Raw genomic sequence first — 5,529 nt, forward strand, 5'->3', positions numbered from 1 at the left:
ACTGATTAATTGTTTCAAATGAATCCAATAACTAATAAAATGGTGACTAATACTTGACCTTACTACTTGTTTGTCTCAATTAGAACTCGCTGGACTACTAATTACGGGTCAACTCGGGCAAGAAGTAGGGATGAGAATCCTTGTATTGAATAGAAATATTGGAGGTTGGATTATTCTTTTTTTTTTTTTTTTTTTTGAGTTTATTGAAAAGGAAGTTTGATGCGCATATATAAATAGTTATACGGTTCCAAGCATCATGAAATCTTTTAAGTTTTAATAATGATGATTAAGGTATAATAATATGTGATTTTTAGTGTATTCCTAAAAAGGGGATGAACTGGATAGGTCACTTTTGCCCTAATTTTAAAAACCACAACTAGTATTCAGCAAGCCTAAGGTTTTTCTAAGCAATCTCAATTTCCACAAATATTTAAGTGTGCAAATATTCAACACATATACAATAATCACAACAAATCAAATATAAACATACAAGTGCAGAAAATTAAAGAGAGTATGGAAAGAAGGTGCAAACACAATATTTTTACGAGCATCGGCTGTCCCTGCCTACGTCCTCGCTTCAAGTCAACTATAACGCCCCAACCTGGGTCTGCCAGGAAGCACTGCGTCTTTCCTTCTCCACCTGGACCAGATAATAGGGAGGCGGGTCTTATCGGACTAATGACTGGCCCCACAAACCAACACGTGTTTTTTTTAGTGTGTTTTGTCCTCACTCAAACACTTCCTGAGAAAACTTTCCAGAAGGTCACATATCCCAAGATTACTCCAAACCAAACACACTTACCCGTGGAGTTCTTATGGGAAGACTCCTGAAAAGAAATGCGTACCTTGTCGATATGGCTAATAATATCAAATCCTTTTCAAACCTTTCTTCCACGAGGTATCACATTCTCCCCCACTTACAGAATGCAACATCCTCGTTGCGAACCCATATTTCCAAACCCAGGCGATGTGAATCTCATCACACTTCCAACTGGCTAATCGGCTCTGATACCATTTTGTAACACCCCAACCTGGGTCTGTTAGGAAGCACTACGTCTCTCCTCCTCCACCTAGACCAAACAACAGGGAAGGCGGGCCTTATCGGACTAATAACTGGCCTTATAGACCAACACGTGTAATTTTCAGTATGTTTTGTCCTCACATATATACTTCTTGAGAAAACTTCCTACAAGGTCACCCATCCCAACCTGGGTCTGTTAGGGAGCACTGCGTCTCTCCTCCTCCACCTAGACCAGACAACAGGGAAGGCGGGCCTTATCGGACTAATGACTGGCCCGATAGACCAACACGTGTAATTTTCAATGTGTTTTGTCCTCACTCACATACTTCTTGAAAAAACTTCCCAGAAGGTCACCCATCCCAAGATTACTCCAAGTCAAGCACGCTTAACCGTGAAGTTCTTATGGGAAGGCTCTCGAAAAGAAAGGTACACCTTGTTGATATGAGTAGTAATATGAAATCCTTTTAAAGCATTTCTTCCACAGGGTATCACATTTATTGTAGAGACCCGAACCCAAAAAATAAAGAAATAAATAAGAAAAAAAGTAAAGGAATTTAAAAAGGGAATTTCAGTAGGCTTCGTTGACGAATCCCCTGTTTTCGTCAATGAATTCCCTTTAGTGCTTCATCGATGAAGTTCAGGGTGTCGTCGACGAAGAGATCCCGAACGACTAAAATTTCAGGCTTAGGGTTCGTCAACGAAACCCTTCTTTCGTCGACGAACATTCTTCTGCAGTTCATCGACGAAGGCGTCATTTCGTCAACGAATGTGACCGGGCCAACGACCTATAAATTGATTTTTTTAGTTACTTAATCATTAAGAAACTAAATTTCTCTCTCTCTCTCTCTCTCTCTCTCTCTCTCTCTAACTCGCACCCTCACTCTCTCTCTCTCTACGATTTCTCGTCATTCGTTGTTAGATTCGACGATTAGAAGTTACCACGAGGATATAGGGGAGATTCTCTACAAGTCTAGCAGAGCAGATTTTTTATCTGAGTTTTTCAGGCATTACTCCAAAATCAGGGTAAGTAGGATATTTTAAGGCTTTATAATTGTTTTGGAGTATAAGGGGCCTAAGAAATGCTAAATGAGGAATATTATAGGGTTTGTGTTGATTTTATCTAGGGGAAATGTGGTTTCATGATTTTTGAGCTGTAAACGCCGTAGGGCGTGGTTTTGGGATTTTCAGTGAGCTTTCTTGTAAGTCAGGTAAGGGGATTATATTATGTCAGCTTTTTGTGAAATATGGACTAATTAAAATGTAGTATATATTTTTTGGGAATATTATTGTGGTTGGTTTGATCATCTCCTATTTTCTATTAAATATGTAGTTTGAGTTAAATAAAATCCTGGAAATGTTCATACCCTATTTTTAGCAACTTATGCTTTTCCCAGTCAAGTTATTTTATTTATGGTTAACAAATGAAAATTGTATAGCATGCGAACGGTTTTAAATGTTATATGTGAATAGAATGTTTTAATTCATTTTTACGTTGTATATGATATAACGGTCGGGGGCCGAGTTTTGATATAACAGTCTGGGGCCGAGTTTGATATAACGACTGGGGGTCAGGTTTTATTGAATGACAGTTTTTATATATGAAATGAGTTATAACACAGTTTTTATTATGTAAATTGTCATATATGATTCTAGAACCTTGTGGATTTGCGATATGTGATATTGTGGATATTGTGAGCACGGTACCATAGCTATATGTGGGTAGTGAGTGCAATCACACGGGCATGGAAGTGTGATAAGTCGATTGGAGACCTGGGCTATAGTACTACTTCGAGGTTTTTGCCGGGGGGCCCTATTCGTGGTATACCGGGTGACCATAGGTAGACACAATCGTATTTACAGTGATAGTTTTGACTCAGTTGCGGAATCGCCAGTTGCGAGTTAAGTCCAGCCTTCGGGCCGCACAACCCGTCATAGGGGGAAGCATGTCATATGAGTATGTGATAGCATGACAACGCTACTTTGGCAGTCTAGGTTGTGTCTTTTATGCATATATGGGCAAATTTACTATAAATGGGCTATATTGAGCTGACAGTTATTACTTGGAAATTAAGTATCTTCTGATATACAGTATAGTACAATTTTCTTTAAAATGCCATTTTCATATATATATATATATATATATATATATATATATATAATGGAATTTCATTTCACACGAGGAGCATGCTAGCCACACACTGATAATAATATAATTCATCTTACTGAAAAGTGTCTCACCCCATTATACAAATGATTTTTCAGGTCCTTCAGGGATGTAACGCCCCGTTTTTCCTTGCCATTTTTTTCCCATTCAATAATAAATAAATCATTACACATCGGTCACGTCAATAACTCTGATACCATTCCCATATAACCGGACCCGAAGAGGGTACCGAGTAAACAGTCATACATACAACCCTAACAACATAAGTCATAATGTTTACATACCACAAAAAATACACATACTAAAGTACTATCCCAAACAAATCAATATACATATCTCAATACATCCCCAAAAATCTACAAATACACTAGGGGAATTACACCTATCTAGTTCATACACTTACCCTGTATATCAGGGTACTAGCTCCCCATTATCTCAAAGTTCTATCACCTGATCTATCTCGGTTTCCTAAAATATTTAGATATTTGGGCGAGACATATCTTAGTAAGACGGAATAAATTATTTACAGGGTGTGGCAATATGAGTTTGGTTATATCCTAATATACTCCTTTAAATCATCATATCATCTGAGAAAATATACAATTTATGCTCATTGTCATATAGATATAAAACACAAACTTTTAAAAGCTTTATATCCATTTTCAAACTCACACACACATGCAACCCACATTTATCAGCGAAGTTCCTAGGAATAGGGGAAATTACACGCCAATACATGTAATTCCCTTCTGCTCTAATATCGTTTGTAAGCTTTGAAATAAAGAATAGCTTCCCAAGAGGGGGGGTGAATTGGATTCTTTTTAAATTTTAATGATTTTTAAGCTATTGATTTTAATTACCTAGAAAACAAGATATATAAACGATAACTACACTTAAAAATACTGAAATTTAAATTCACAAGTCAATTAATGAAATCAACGTAATTCAATCACTCAACCAAAAATATTAGAGCTTTAGTTGATTTTTCTGTAAACTCTTAGTATGCACTTTACTTGATTAAGATTTCCGTAGATTAACCAACGTACTCCCTTTTTGGGTTTTCGCAAATGTTTAATCAAAACGTACTTTCTAAATATCAAGTACCTTTGTTTCTTTCTCACTTAAGAATCTGCAACCTGCACATTTAAATCATACCACAATAGCAAGTAAATAATATAAAGTAAAGCAAAGAGAAAGACACAAGATTTTTACAAGATTCGGCTTCAACACAGCCTACGTTCTCGCCTTTGGTAAAACACCAAAGGGTTCCACTATATCAGTTCCGTTACCTGGTGGAACAATACCAATTTACAACCACTCCTTCTGTCAAGCTAGAGCCCACCTCTCCAAACAATAACCCCTTGTTTGGTCCAACGATTTAACAACTCTGAATCGTTTAAGAATGATGATAAAGAAATTTGTGTACAAAAGAGAACTCTCACAATAGAATAGATTAGTACAATGATTAGCTCACTTATACTCTAAAGTAATTCAAATATAAGAAATTTGAAACTCAACGCTTAGTATGAATTACCAAATGATTTTTCAAAGAAAATGAAGGATTCTGATTTTTCAAAGCTTTGCTTCAAAAATATAAATCAATATCAGATCAGAAAGTTTAAGCACAAGAAAATTTTAGATCCTTTGAGAAATTTGAATATTTGAAAATCACTTGATCTTAAAACCTTAGAAAAGAAGCTTGATCTAAAAACCTCGAAGGTTGCTTGATCTTAAACTTTGAAGATTACTGGATCTGAAACTTTGAAGATTTTTGGATCTGAAACTTTTGAAGATTTCTTGATCTAAAACTTTTGAGAATTGCTTAATTTCAAAAACCTTTCAATATTGCCTCTATGATCATTATTTTAAACCTTTGAAGCTTTTGACTATTTATAGATGTTTTTAGAAGCCATCCATTACTCCCAAAGATTCCTAAAATTCATTTCCAAATATTTTGAAATAAATATGTTTAAAAACATGGTTTAAAAAATCTTTCCTTCTCAAGCCCTTTTTATTTATTAAAAAAAAAAAAAACTTTTTAGAGTATATATGTTTTAAAAAATGGTTTAAAAAATCTTCCCTTCTTAAACCCTTTTTATTTATTAAAAAAAAATAAATTTTAGAATATATATGTTTAAAAAAAATATTTTTGATTTTCTATGAGCTTCAAACCACTTTATATTTGAGTTTAACCTTTGAAGTACTTACATTAAGAACATCCTAAAATATAATTCTTTAATCTTCAATCTTGTTCTTCCATCATCTTTGTTGTTTCAATCTTTTATTTGAGCTTTTCACCAGTATAATTTTATTCCTCATGCTCTTTGTAATCCATAAGCTTTTC

The sequence above is a fragment of the Malania oleifera genome, chromosome 12 (genome assembly GCF_029873635.1).
Source record: "Malania oleifera isolate guangnan ecotype guangnan chromosome 12, ASM2987363v1, whole genome shotgun sequence".
NCBI classification, from domain to species: domain Eukaryota; kingdom Viridiplantae; phylum Streptophyta; class Magnoliopsida; order Santalales; family Ximeniaceae; genus Malania; species Malania oleifera.